Genomic DNA, 15359 nt, shown 5'->3' on the forward strand with positions numbered 1-15359 from the left:
TAGGTTGAGAGTTCAGATCCAGTGATAGACTTGACAAATGTCGAGCTCGTGCTTTATTCTTTATAAACCCAACATCTGTCCACTTGGCTATTGCACCTCGTCTCGATGTATCTGATAATACTGATACTATTTGTATTCCACAGTTGCTTTGAAATCACAGGCAATATAAATGGATTGGGAAAGTCAATGGTCAGGAACCATTAATGGATTGGGAAAGTCAATGGACTGGAAAATATCAGTGGATTGGGAAATTCTATAGACTGAGTTATATCAATGGATTGGGACAGTTCAGTACATTGTGAAACATCAATGGATTAGGAAACAGGAATTAAAGGGACAGATGGAGTTCAACCTGGAAAAGTGTGAAGTGATTCATTTTGGAAGGTCGAATTTGAATGCAGAATACAGGCTTAAAGACAGGATGCTTGGTGGTGTGGAGGAACAGAGGGATCTTGGGGTCCATGTCCATGTCCATAGATCGCTCAAAGTTGCCACCCAAGTTGATAGGGTTGTTAAGAAGGCGTATGGTGTGTTGGCTTTCATTAACAGGGGGATTGAGTTTAAGAGCCGCGAGGTTATGCTGCAGTTCTATCAAGCCCTGGTTAGACCACACTTGGAATATTGTGTTCAGTTCTGGTCGCCTCATTATAGGAAGGATGTGGAAGCTTCAGAGAGGGTGCAGAGGAGATTTATCAGGATGCTGCCTGGACTGGAGGGTATGTTTTACGAAGAAGGGTTGAGGGTGCTAGGGCTTTTCTCATTGGAACGAAGAAGGATGAGAGGTGACTTGATAGAGGGGTACAAGATGATGAGAGGCATAGATAGAGTGGATAGCCAGAGACATTTTCCCAGGGCAGAAAGGGCTATCACCAGGGGGAATAATTTTAAGGTGATGGAGGAAGGTTTCGGGGAGATGTCAGAGGTAGGCTCTTTACACAGAGAGTGGTGGGTGCGTGGAATGCACTGCCAGCGGTGGTAGTAGAAGCAGATACATTAGGGACATTTAAGCGACTCTTGGATAGGTACATGGATGATAGTAGAATGAAGGGTATGTAGGTAGTTTGATCTTAGAGTCGGTTAAAGGTTCGGCACAACATCATGGGCCGATGGGCCTGTACTGTGCTGTACTGTTCTATGTTCTATGTTCCAGATGAAAGGATTGCATTAATTAATGGACTAGAATGTGGAGAGGCAGGAGAAAATGATGCCATTTTAGGGGGCCGGGGGTTAGTAGAAACAGACCAGGGCTATTTTACTCTCTATCTCATTCCTTTCTTCTATCTGGCTCATTATCACATCCTCTCTCTCTCAGAGCGGTGGGAATCACTGGAACCCACACTTGTTGCTCAGGTTGTTTGGTTCCGGGAAAATACAAGGTCCATATCAGATTGACAGGAAAGATAAATGTGATTCAGAGCCAATCATATTCCTTTTGGTGATGTGTGCTCAGCCTTGTTATATCAGCAAAGGAAGCAGGTAATGCAAATCCTGAAGAGTTTTGATAGAGTGAAGAAGGAGAATGTGTTGCCAGTGACAGAAGGGTCAGTAACCAGAGGAAACACATTTAAAGTAATTGACAAAAGAATTAGAGTTGTGATGAGGAGATTGTTTTTTCAGCAGTGTGTTGCTCTGGTCTGGAATGCAATCCTGAAAGGTCAGTGGAAGCAGATTCAATGTTAACTCTGAATGGAATTGGATACATACCTGACATGGAAAATATAACAGGACAATGGGGGAAAGGACAGGAGTGTGGGATGTGGGATTAATAGAATAGCTCTGTTAAATATCAAGCAAATGCACAGTAATAAGGTTCAGTGCTTGGACCTCAGTTATTTTCACTCTATCAATGGCAGAGAAGGCTCGAGGGACCATGTGGCTGCTCCTCATGTTCTTCCCAGTGTCCAGGATAAAGTGTGACATCACACTGATTTCCAGATGGCCAAAACAAACGCAACGGACATCTTTTCTGGAAACATCACATTTAAAGTGAGAAACTAATCATAAGGCACGGACGGGGATTAAACCCGTGATCTTCAGTTTACGAGACTGACGCCTTACCACTTGGCCACCATGCCTTTTGTTAATGGACACCTGAGGCTCCAGAGGAGGATTTGTGATTCTTTTTCAATTTGGTTGAAACAGCATCGAGAAACATGCACAGAAATAAAGAGGGATTGTGGAATGGGAAACAGATCAGCCTCATTTACATCATCAGCATCATGAAATCTTCATTCAGACGTTCCATTCTCATCCTCAGCTTTTCTCACATCTGTACAATAATATAAGAGTGGACATTGGGTTGTTACTGGGCAGATTATATAAATAGACTATGTGCATCATCACAGGAAGTGATGTAATATAATCTGTACGGCACCTCATGGAGAGTTGTAGATGAAACTTTCAAAACAAGATGTGTAGAGTAAACTCAGGTAATTTAACCGTCAGATTCTTATAAATTGTGTACTAAGCCTTGACAGATATCAGAATATTATATGGGGGCCACAGTAAACCAAAGCAATGATGGAGAAATCTTTGCCTGTACCTTTGAAAAGGTCACTGGACTGAACCAAGCCGAGGAGTGGCCGAGGTGGTTCCAGAGGTTTGCAAGGTATCGTACTGCATCGGGTCTCGTGCAGAAGCCAGACATGGAGCAGGTCAGTACACTATTGTCTGCCATGGAGGGAGTGTGTAGGCTACGTGTGAAGAAGTTATTAAGGCACTCAAGACCTATTTTAATTGAGGAAAAAAATGTCATCGTGGAGCCAAAGTTAAAACGCTGCATTTGCTGACAATGCAACCACCAGGTGACGCTTACTAGCACATGCGCAAATGCAGCCTCTTCCACTGAAACGTCACTGTCTGTGACTATCAGGCAGCTGCCAGGATTAAAGATGGAGCTACTCAATTTATCACAGAAAACAACTTAGACCCAAAAATCCCCTCAAAGGTTGCCATCGCCGCCTCCGTCCCAACCCCAATAGTCCCCCGCTACCTCTTGCGCATTCGCCAGTTATAAAGTACCAAGTCATCTTAATTCACCTAAAGTGAATTACTTTCGGAGCAGTGACTGTCATTTCATAAGCAAATACGGCACATATCTACACAATGGACATGTTTTGGTTGATACTCGGAGAACGTTGCGCTGTTTGAAGTCTCATCAGAAGGACAGCACCTCTGACAGTGCTGCACACCCTCTGTAATTCAGTGAGGTTTCATAGAGTCAGAGAGTTATACAGCACAGAAACAGGCCCTTCGGCCATCATGTCCGTGCCGGCCATCAAGTACCTATCTATTCTAATTCCATTTTCCAGCACGTGGCCGTAGCCTTGTATTCTGTGGCGTTTTGAGTGCTCATCTAGATACTTCTTAAATGTTGTGAGGGTTCCTGCCTCCACCACTCCTTCAGGCAATGTGTTCCAGATTCCAACCACCCTCGAGGTGAAACATTTTTTCCTCAAATCCCCTCTAAACAGTGCCATCCCATTCTCCGGACGATCATTCCCCGCTTCCCCCCATCCCACTTTCTGACTGCTCACTCCCCGCTTCCCCCACCACCACCCCCATCCTGCTCTCTGGCCGCTCACACTCCAGGCCATGGGCTCTGCCGCTTCCCTCCTCTCGGCCACTTGCTCCAACATTGCCCCATCTCCCCTCGAGACTCGCCTTGCTTTATCGGGTGGTGCGGTGAAGAATGATCGAATGTTGGAGCGAGAGGCCGAGAGGAGGGAAGCAGCATGGCTTTGAGCTAGTGTCTGGAGGGACGTGGGGGGGAAGCGGGGCGTGAGTGGACGGAGAGAGGGCAGTGCGGGGGTGGGGGGGTAGCAAGCGGCCGGAGGGCGGGGGAGCAGGGTAGCGAGGAGCGGGCAGCGAGCGGCCTGGAGTGAGTGGCTGAGAGGGGGTAGAGAGTTTTCCTGCGCATGCGCCACTTCGTCCTGGAAGACGTAGGCTGAGCATGCGCAGCATCTCAGAGCGCAGGAGACTGTTTGTGCATGTGCGCAGCTTGGAGCGCTCTGATGACGTCGGCTGGCCGCTGCATTGTCAGGAATCACTTTGAATTTAATAAGCGTACAAAACAGAAAGGGGAGAGTATTCATTCATTTATCAATGACTTGTACAAACTCACGGAGGTTTGTGAATACAGCAACTTAAGAGAAGAGCTGAATGGAGACAGGATTGTGTTCGGGGTATTAGACAACACCCTTTCAGATCATCTACAGTCCAGGGCTGATCTCACATTAACGAAAGAGTTTCAATTGAGCAGACAAACAGAGGTTAGAAAGTTTAACCAATCCGTTGTTCGAGGGGACAGGGAGAGTCTGATCTCCAGAGTTGCAGACTCAATTGAATTTGTTCAGAAAACAAAAGGAAAAATTAGTGGTAAAAGACAAGAAAGACGGGAAGAGCATCTAGTGGTAGCTGCAACCAATGGCAGTCGGTGTGGCTGAGAGAGACACAAGTGGGAAAACTGCCTCGCCAAAGAAGCTGAGTGTTTTTCCTGCAGAAAGATGGGACACTTTCAGTCAGTGTGTGGCAGTAAAATACCAGCACTGAATATAATTAAATGGAAATCCCCAGAGAGCAAAAACATTAATGAAGTACAGGATATCCAAAGTGTGGAAATACATTTTTTAGGTGAAATCCAGGAAATAAAGTGAGAGTTGCTGGACGACAGAAATTCTGAAATATTTTAAGATAGATGTAGATAGATTCTTGATCAACAAGGGGGTGAAAGGTTATCGGGGGCAGGTGGGAATGTGGAGTTGAGGTTACAATCAGATCAGCCATGATCTTATTGAATGGTGGAGCAGACTCGAGGGGCCGAGTGGTCTACTCCTGCTCCTAATTGGTATGTTTGTATGTAAGAAAACATGTTCTAGATACAATGAGAACTATCATTTGTTTGGAATTGGATTTGAAACCCCCTTTTATCAAAAGGTTATAGAGCCTTAATTTTTCTACAATTAACAGACAAATCCCTGTGGAGTTGAGATTGACAGAAATAATGGGCTGGATTCTATAGAGCCCTCAACGTCGAGATCTGTGGTGGGGGTGGGGTGGGAGCCGCCTGAAGATGGCCCCGGATGAGGCCCGCCATGGACCTCAACGTCGGCAGGGCCTGGCTCGATATTGCCTGCGACGGCGAGGCGTTGTGGGGGGACCCCCACCGCTCGACAACGGGACCACAAACCTGCATTAATTATTATCCCATCACTTCCTGATATCCAGCTGCGATCTTCAGCCCGGTGACCGGCACTGCCGTGCCTTCAGAGCCCCATCCGGGGAAATGAGGTGCAACACTGGTGGGGAGGGGGGAGAAGGTAAGTTTCTCAGTGTGGGGGAGGGGGGACGGAGTCAAATTAATGTCATGGGTGTAGGGGATGGTGGGAAGGGTTATAGTTTACAGTTTGTGCAGTTTTGGGCGGAAGGTCAGATGGTAAAGGTAGGTTTTGGGAGGGAAGGGCAAATAATTAATTTAACTGTTATTGGGGGGATGGGAGAGAGGCAAAAGCAATGTATTTATTTCATTTCATTTAATCTTCCTTTAAATATTTTCCAGTAGGACTAACAGCCCTTTAAAAATGGCTGACACTCCAGTACAGTACTAAGGCAGTGCTGCACTATCAGAAATGCTGTTTTTCAGGTGAAACAGAAAACTGAGGGTCCCTCTGCCCTCTCAGGTGGATGTTGAAGGTACCATGGCACTATTTCAGAGAATAGAAGGGGAATTATTTCTGGGGTGCTGGTCATTGTTTAACCCTGAATCAACATCACTGAAAAACAGATTATCTCGTTTTTATCACATTGTTGTTTCTGGGAGCTTGCTGTGCGCACATTGGCCACCATGTTTCCTACATGACTACAGTGACTACACTTGGAAAGTCCTTCATTGGCTGTAAAAGGCTTTGCAACGTCCTGTGGTCGTGAAATGCAAGTCTTGCTTTTTCCATTGTTATCAGTGTCATTGTGATCAAAAGATCGGATGCGTGAACACAAGGTTTAAATCAATTTTGATTAAAATAATGTAAAAGCATCTATATTCTTGCACTGTACTTAATAATCTCCATCTTCCTATCCTTACAGAGTGCAATGTCATCGACCCTGAAATTGATTCCACAATCTCATAGAATCTTAGACTCACAGAAAGTTTAAGGCACAGAAAGAGGCCACTTGGCCCTCAGACAATTTCAGCCCAGTTCTGATGAAAGGTCACAGATCTGAAACGTTAACTCTGTTTCTCTCTCCACAGATGCTGCCAGACCTGCTGAGTATTTCCAGCATTTTCTGTTTTTATTTCAGATTTCCAGTATCTGCAGTATTTTGCTTCTGTGTTAATTTGAAAGTTAAAACTGAACCACCTGTTTACAATTCACATTGGGGTCTCCCATGAAATGATTCTGTATAATATTGATATAATGAATACAGATTCCGACACAGAGCTTCCTGTGGGGAATTGGGGATATGAAAACCAGCAGACTCTGCAGGAATTTCCACTGGGAGCACAAATTCACAAAATCTACCTTTTATATATCGATTCATTTTGATTGTCCTTCTGGAAAATTATTTTGCAACAATTTAAACATCAACCCACAGCTCCATGACTGGGTCAATTATGAGGTCATCCTCTGACAGGTCATGTGACAGCTGGAGCCACAAGACAGCAGAACCAGATTTGTGACTGGATTAAAACCCGGAATCCTGTCCCAATGGCTTTTCAAATAAAGCTGTTGCTGTTTGAAAACACAGCAGTTAAACTTTCTGCCTGACCATGAGGGGAGCTAGGGAGAAATTTACAAAATTCAATACTTCAACAAAATAGTTCAAAAATCATTCATATCGAAATCATGTGAGGATTCATATGCAGTAGAGAAACAAGCAAAATACAGAAAGTACAGAGGAGAGCTGAAAAAGGAAATGAGATCAGCAAGAGAATGTATGAGAAAAGATTAGCAGGTCACATAACTGGGAACACTGAAGTCTTTTACCAACATATGGACAGTCAGTGAAAGGGGGGATCAATTAGGAGATCCTGTGGAGACAGAGGGTGTGGCTGAGGCACTAATTAAGTATCTCAAAATAAGCGGATGCTGCAAATGTCACAGTAAAGGAGGAGGAAGTGAAGAAATTGGACAGGATGAAAATAGATAAAGAGGAGACAATTACAAGGTTGGCAGCTCTCACAGTAGAAAAGTCACCCAGTTTGAATGGGCTGCATCCTGGGTTGCTGAGGGAAGTAAGGTTGGAAATATCAGAGACTCGAACTACAATCTTTCAATCCTCCTTAAATATGGGAATGTTGCCAGAGGACTGGAGGATGCAGGTAAGCTTGGGTAGTTCGATCTTAGTTTAACTTGACCATTTTTATAATGTATCCATTGTAATAACTAACAAGGTCAAGAAAGCCATTTTATAATTAACACATGACCAAAGGAGCCATTTTGTGTTCAGTGCTAATGTGCCGTGAAGAGGACACTATTTGTGCTTAAACATTAGCACAACACGGGAAGAAACGGTTACCGATTATAAGCTCTCACTCAATTGGTGCAGAGTATGAGCACCAGGGGTTACTTCTGACAGTTGAAGAGATCATCGCATCTCATTGGATAGCTACCACCCACTCCAAGCTGGGTAGCCCCCAATCAGTTAGGTGCTGTCCTGCCACAACCTGCTTGCTTCAATGGGTGCTTGGAGGTCAGAGAGTCATCTCTCAACAGGCGGATCGATAATCAATGCACCAAGAAAAACAAGCTCAACAAAGAAGACACCAGTCCTTCGCATCGCAAGCTGGAATGTGAGGACCATGTGTCCTGGCCTTACTGACAACCTTCTGCAGGTTGATGAGACACACAAGACAGCTTTGATGGACAAAGAACTCACAAGGCTCAATGTGGACATTGCTGTGCTGCAAGAAACTAGACTCGTCCAAAGTGGATCCCTCAAAGAGAAACACTACACCTTCTTCTGGCAGGGGAAATCCCAAGAGGCAACTCGTGAGCATGGAGTGATTTTCACAGTAAAAAACACGCCACTTGAGATGAGTGAACCAGCCACAGTGGGCTCAGAGAGACTTCTTACTCTTCACTTGTCAACAAGCGTGGGCCCAGTTAATCTCATGTGCATCTATGTCCCGACACTCACCTCCACCCCAGATGTCAAGGATCAATTCTATGTGACACTTGATACTGCCATCAGTAGAATTCCCAGCACTGAGGGACTGTACCTTCTAGGAGACTTCAACACAAGCTTGGGTACTGACTACACAGCTTTGCCAATGTGCATAGAGCACCAGGGGATTGGCAAGATGAATGAAAATGTACAGAGGTTGCTGGAGCTATGCTGTCACCATGGATTCTGTGTGATGAACAGCTACTTCCAGGTCAAGCTGTGCCACAAGGTGTCCTGGAGACATCTGAGATCACGCCACTGGCACCAGCTAGACCTTATCATCACCAGACATACCACCCTCAGCAGTGTCCTCATCACTCACAGCTATCACAGCGCTGACTGTGACACTGACCACTCCCTGGTGTGTAACAAGGTCAGGCTTCAGCCAAGGAAGCTTCATCCATCCAAGAAGAACGTCGTCCTCAGATCAACACTTGACGAACCACTGATCCAGAAAGGACCCAGGAGTTCCTCAACATCCTCGATCAGGCTCTTTCAGACAACAATGCTCAAGGTCTCAGTGCGGTGTCAAAGTGGAATCATCTGTTAACAAGCAGATGGAAAGGTGAGTGGAGCATTACCTTAAACTCTACATAACGGAGAATATTGTCATTGAAGTGGCTCTCAGTGCCATTCCAGACTTCCCTGTCATGGAGGAGCTGGACAGTGACCCCACCATAGTGGAGCTCAACAAAGCCATTGACCATCTTGCCAGTGGTAAAGCCCCGGGAAATGATGGTATTCCACCTGGAGTCATCAAGAGTGGAAAAGCGGTTCTACTGCAGCATCTCCATGAACTTCTGTGTCTCTGTTGGAAGGAAAGATCTGCACCTCAAAACATGCGTGATGCAAACATTCTCACCTTGTACAACAATAAGGGGGAATCGCAGTGACTGCAGCAATTAGCGAGGCATCTCCTTGCTAAGTATTGTGGGGAAGGTCTTTGCTCGCATTGCTCTGACCAGATTGCAGACCCTGGCATCACACATCTATCCTGAGTCTCAGTGCAGCTTCAGAGCTGGTAGATCGACAGTCGACATGATTGTCTCACTTCGGCAGTTACAGGAGAAGTACTGTGAACAGTACAGACCACTCTACATTGTCTTTACATATGAACATACGAATTAGGAGCAGGAGAGGGCCACTCGTCCCTTCAAGCCTGCTTCACCATTCAATAAGCTCATGGCTGAACTGATTACTCCACATTTCCATCTACCTCCGATAACCTTTCACCCCCTTGCAGATAAAGAATCTATCCATCTCTCCCTTAAAAATATTCAAAGACTCTGCTTCCACCGCCTTTTGAGGAAGAAAATTCCAAATACTCACGACCCTCTGAGGGGGAAAATTGCTCTTCATCTCTGTCTTAAATGGGTGACCCCTTATTTTTAAACAGTGACCCCTAGCTCTAGATTCTCCCACAAGGGGAAACATCCTTTCCACATCCACCCTGTCAAAACCCCTCAGGATCTTGTATGTTTCAATCATGTCGCCTCTTTCTCTTCTAAACTCTAGTGGATACGAACCTAGCCTGTCCAATCTTTCCTCGTAAGACAGCCCACCCATTCCATGTATTAGTCTAGTAAACCTTCCCTGTACTACCTCCAATGCATTTACATCCTTCCATAAATAAGGAGACCAGTACTGTACTCAGTGTTGCAGAAGAGGTCTCACCAATGCCCTGTATAGCTGAAGCATAACCTCCCTACTATTGTATTCAATTCCCCTGGCGATAAATGATAACATTCTATTAGCTTTCCTAATTACGTGCTGTACCTGCAGACTAACCTTTTGCGATTCGTGCACTAGGACACTCAGATCCCCTGCATCTCAGATCTCTGCAATCTCTCACCATTTAGATAATATGCTTTTTTATTCTTCCTGCCAAAGTGGACAATTTCCCACTTTCCCACATTATACTCCATTTGCCAGGTCTTTGCCCAGTCACTTAACCTATCTATATCCCTTTGTAGCCCCCTTATGTCCTCTTCACAACCTACTTTCCTACCTATCTTTGTCATCAGCAAATTTAGCAACCATACTTTTGGTCCCTTCATCAAAGTCATTTCGAGAATTGTAGAAGGTTGAGGCCCCAGCACAGATCCCTGTGGACCACTCGTTACTTCTTGCCAACCAGAAAATGACCCCTTTATGCTGACTCTCTGTTTCCTGTCAGCTAGCCAATCCTCTATCCATGCCAATATGTTACCCCTGACACCATGAGCTTTTATTTTCTGCAATAACCTTTGATATGTCACCTTATCCTTCTGGAAATCAAAGTAAAATACATCCACCGGTTCCCCTTTATCCACAGCACATGTAACTCCCTCAAAGAACTCCAATAATTTGGTTAAACATGATTTCCCTTTCACAAAACCATGTTGACTCTGCCTGATTCGCTTTATTTTTTCTAAATGCCCTGCTATAACATCTTCAGTAATCGCTCCTAACATTTTCCCTGAGACAGATGTTAAGCTAACTGGCCTGTCGTTTCCTGCTTTCTGTCTTCCTCCCTTTTTGAATAAATGAATTACATTCGCTACTTTCCAATCTAACAGAACCTTCCCGAAGCGAGGGAATTTTGGAAAATTAAAACCAGCGCATCAACTATCTCACTAGCCACTTCAGGACCTGGCGACTTGTCAGCCCGCAGCTCCACCAATTTGTTCAGTACCACTTCACTGGTGATTGTAATTTTCTTGAGTTCCTCCCTCCCTTCCATTTCCTGACTTACAGCTAATACTGGGATGTTATTTGTATCCTCAATAGTGAAGACCAATCCAAAGTATCTTTTCAATTCATCTGCCATCTCTTAATTATCCATTATTAATTCCCCAGACACACTTTCCATAGGACCAACACTCACTTTGTTAACTCTTTTCTTTTTAAAATTTCTATCGAAACTCTTACTAGTTGTCTTTATATTTCTCGCTAGCTTTCTCTCATACTCTAATTTTACCTTCCTTATCAATCTTTTAGTCATTCTTTGCTGTTTTTTTTATATTCTGTCCAATCTTCTGACCTGCCTCCCATCTTTGCACAATTATAGGCTTTTTCTTTAAGTTTGATAGTATCTTTAACTGTTTTCCTGAACCATGGATGGTGAGTCCCACCTTTGGAATTTTTCTTTCTCGTTGAAATATATCTATTCTGTGTATTCTGAAATTTTCCTTAAATGTCTGCCACTGCATCTCTATTGACTTATCCCTTAACCTAATTTGCCAGTTCACTTTAGCTAGCTCTGCTTTCATGCCCTTATAATTGCCCTTATTTAAGTTTAAAATACTCGTTTGGGACCCACTCTTCTCTCCCTCAAACTGAATGTAAAATTCAATCATATTATGATCGCTACTACCTAGGGGCACCTTAACTACGAGGTCATTAATTAATCCTATCTCGTTGCACAATGCCAGGTCTAGTATAGCCTGCTCTCAGGTTGGCTCCAGAACTTATTTTTCCAAGAAATTATCCCAAAAACATTCTATGTTCTCCTCATCTAGGCTACCTCTGCCCATCAGAATTTCCAGTCTATATGTAGATTAAAATCCCCCATAATTATTGCTGTACCTTTCTGACAAGCTGCCATTATTTCTTTTTTTATACCCCATCCTACAGTGTGGTTAATGTTAGCTGGCCTGTACACCACTCCCACAAGTGACTTCTTGCCTGTATTATTTCTCATCTCAACTCAAACTGCTTCTACATCGTGATCTCCTGAACTTAGGTCATCCCTCTCTATTGCGCTAATACCATCATTAATTAACAGAGTTACCCCATCACCTTTTCCAAGCTTCCTGTCCTTCCTAAATGCCATGTCACCTCCAATATTCTCATCCCAATCTCTGTCTCCCTGCAGCCATGTCTCTGTAATGACTATCAGATCGTACTTATTTATTCTATTTGTGCTCTCTGTTCATCTGTTTTGTTTCGAATGCTCCATGCATTCAGATACAGAGCACTCAGTTTTGTCCTTTTATTATTTTTGTAACCTCTAGCCTTATCTGTTGATTTACTCTTAGATTTGTACATTCTGTCCCTTCCTGTCACAGTCTGTTTATCATTTCCCATATTTATACCTTTCTCTCTTGCCTTGCCTCTCCTCCTTGATTCACCATATCTTCCCAAATTTGATCCCTTGCCCCCACTATTCAGTTTAAAACCGTCTCTACGTCCCTCGTTATGTGGCTCGCGAGAACACCGGCACCAGCACGGTTCAGGTGGAGACCGTCCCAACGGTACAGCCACCTCTTTCCCCAGTACTGGTGCCAATGCCCCACGAACCAGAACCCACTACTACCACACCAGTCTTTCAGCCGCACATTACTTTCTCTAATCTTATTTGTCCTATGCCAATTTGCACATGGCTCAGGTAATAATCCAGAGATGATTAACTTTGAGGTTCTGCTTCTTAATTTGGTGCCTAGTTCCTCATACTGACTATGCAGAACCTCTATCCTTGTCCTTCCTATGTCGTTGGTACCGACATGGACCACGACAACTGGATCCTCCCCCTCCCATTGTATGTTTCGCTCCAGCCCTGAGCAGACGTCCTGAATCCTGGCACCGGCAGGCAACACAGCCGTCTGGACTCTTGCTCTTTGCTGCAGAGAACAGTGTTAATCCACCTTACTATACTGTCCCCTACTACCACTACATTCCTTTTTTCTCACACTTTGAGCCGCAAACACGTTTTTTTAATTTTCAAAATATACTTTATTCATAAAAATCTGCAAATATTACATTGCCAAACAGTTTCAAACAGCACCAAAAAATACAAACATTGCAAGGGAGATCAGTTTCCTTCTCTCCTATCATGAGTTTCTTCACAACCCTTCCATTTCACTATTGTCATGCCAATTACAGTTTTACATTTACAGCAAAAGAAAATATCAACGATACAGTTCGAGGGATTTCCCATGGATCCAGCCCCTCAGTTCAGCTTGGTGGGGGGACCTTACACTGTGGTCTTTCCCCATTGAGCCTTTGCTGCGGCTGCTCCAAGCTTCAGTGCGTCCCTCAGCACGTAGTCCTGGACCTTGGAATGTGCCAGTCTGCAACATTCGGTGGTGGACAACACTTTGCGCTGGAAGACCAGCAAGTTTCGGGCAGACCAAAGGGCGTCTTTCACCGAATTGATAGTCCTCCAGCAGCAGTTGATGTTTGTCTCGGTGAGCGTCCCTGGGAACAGCCCTGAGAGCACAGACTCCTGTGTTACAGAGCTGCTTGGGATGAACCTCGACAAAAACCACTGCATCTCTTTCCACACCTGCTTTGCAAAGACACATTCCAGGAGGAGGTGGGCGACCGTCTCTTCCCCACCACGGCCAAAGCGGGGGCACTGTGCGGAGGGGGCGAGACTTCGGGTGTGCAGGAAGGATCTGACGGAAAGGGCCAGTCTCACCTCCAGCCAAGCTACGTCTTGGTGCTTGTTTGAAAGTTCTGGTGATGAGGCATTCCGCCAAATGCCTTTGACGGTCTGCTCGGGGAACCATCCGACAGGATCCACCATCTCCTTTTCCCGTAGGCCCTTGAGGACATTCCGTGCAGACCACTGCCTGATGGACCGGTGGTCAAAGGTGTTTTGCCGCAGAAACTAAACACTTTTTTTTTATTTCCAAAATATACTTTATTCATAAACATCTGTAAAAATTACATTGCCAAACAGTTTCCAAACAGCACCAAAAAATACAAACATTGCAAGGGATATCAGTTTCCTTCAATACTCTCATGAGTTTCTTCCCAACCCTCCCGTTTCACAATTGTCATGTCAATTACAGTTTTACATTTGCAGAAAAATGGACCTTAATCACTTACAGATACTCATCAAACATGCAGCTTTTTCCAAACCAATCAACTACCTGCTTGCCTGTGATGTCACAGCTCAACAGATCCTCACCAAACAGCTCCTTCCACTGCACCGAAGCAAGAAACAAATCCTGTGAACTCACCCCAGCGGCTCTCTGTTTCCCTGCTCTCACTCTCCATTGTAATATCACTTTTTGATTTTTTTTACCCCAGCTCTGCTCCTGCTGTGCTCCTCTCTCTCGCTCTGTCTCTGAGTCGGTGCTTTTGACACACTTGTTCACTCTCTGTTCCGTCGTGCTCTTCTGTCTCTGGTCCAAAATCTGACTCTGGTGGGATTTGAACCCACAACCTTTGAATGCCTTCTTTATCATTATTTAGAAGTCCAACACACTATCCATTGCGCCACAGAGCCGCACATATTTTGATAAACATCACCAAGGCCTTTGATCTTGTCAGCAGAGACGGACTCTTCAAATTGCGATGGAAACTCGGCTGCCCTCCTGAACTCTTGGGCATCATCTCTTCTTTCCACGAGAACATGCATAGTTCCATCAGTTACAATGGAGCAACATCAGACACTTTCAAGATCAGCAGTGGGGTAAAGCAAGGCTGCGTGCTGGCGCCAACTCTCTTAGGAACAGAGGAACATAGGAGTAGGCCATTCATCCCGTCGAGCCTTTTCTGCCATTCAATTCGATCATGCCTGATCATCTACCTCAACGCCCCTTTCCCGTGCTCTCCCCATATCCCTTGATGTCATGAGTATCAAGATTTCTAACAATTTATGTCTTGAACATGCTCAATGATTGAACAGCCACAGCTCTCTGCGGTAGAGAATTCCAATGATTCACCACCGTCTGAGTGTAGAAATTCAACTCGATCTCAGTTTTAAATGGCCTACTCCTTATTCTGAGACTTGGTCCCCTGATTTTAGACTCACCAACCAGGGCTACATCCACACTGTCACGCCCTATAAGAATTTTATCAGTTTCAATGAGATCACCTCTCATTCTTCGAAACTTTAAGGAATACAGGCCCAGTTTCCTCATAAGACAATCCCACCATCCCAGGGATTAGTCCGGTGACCCTCTGTTTCACTCCCTCTATGGCAAGTATATCCTTCCTTAGATGAGGAGACCAAACTATACACAATACTCCAGCGCGGTTTCAACAAGGCTCTATACAATTGCAACAAGACATCTTTACTCCTGTACTCATGACCCCTCGTGTGAAGGCCAACATAACATTTGCCTTCCTAATTGATTGCTGCACCTGCACAAGAGCTTTTAGTGTCTCATGAACAAGGACACCCAGGTCCCTTTGGACATCAAAACTTCCCAACCTCTCACCATTTAAGAAATACTCTGTCTTTCTGTTTATTCCACCAAAGT

General features: G+C 44.7%; 2 non-coding genes across 2 annotated transcripts; both read right to left on the reverse strand.

Moving 5' to 3' along the window:
* Positions 1–2003: 2003 nt before the first annotated feature.
* trnat-cgu (transfer RNA threonine (anticodon CGU)) lies at positions 2004–2075 on the reverse strand. The gene has a single exon. It is a non-coding gene; the product is annotated as a tRNA-Thr (tRNA).
* Positions 2076–14289: 12214 nt separating this feature from the next.
* On the reverse strand, positions 14290–14380 carry trnar-ucu (transfer RNA arginine (anticodon UCU)). Its single transcript is given in 2 exon segments — positions 14290–14325; positions 14344–14380. It is a non-coding gene; the product is annotated as a tRNA-Arg (tRNA).
* Positions 14381–15359: the final 979 nt, after the last annotated feature.

Source organism: Heterodontus francisci, unplaced genomic scaffold (assembly GCF_036365525.1).
Source record: "Heterodontus francisci isolate sHetFra1 unplaced genomic scaffold, sHetFra1.hap1 HAP1_SCAFFOLD_58, whole genome shotgun sequence".
Lineage (NCBI taxonomy): Eukaryota > Metazoa > Chordata > Chondrichthyes > Heterodontiformes > Heterodontidae > Heterodontus > Heterodontus francisci.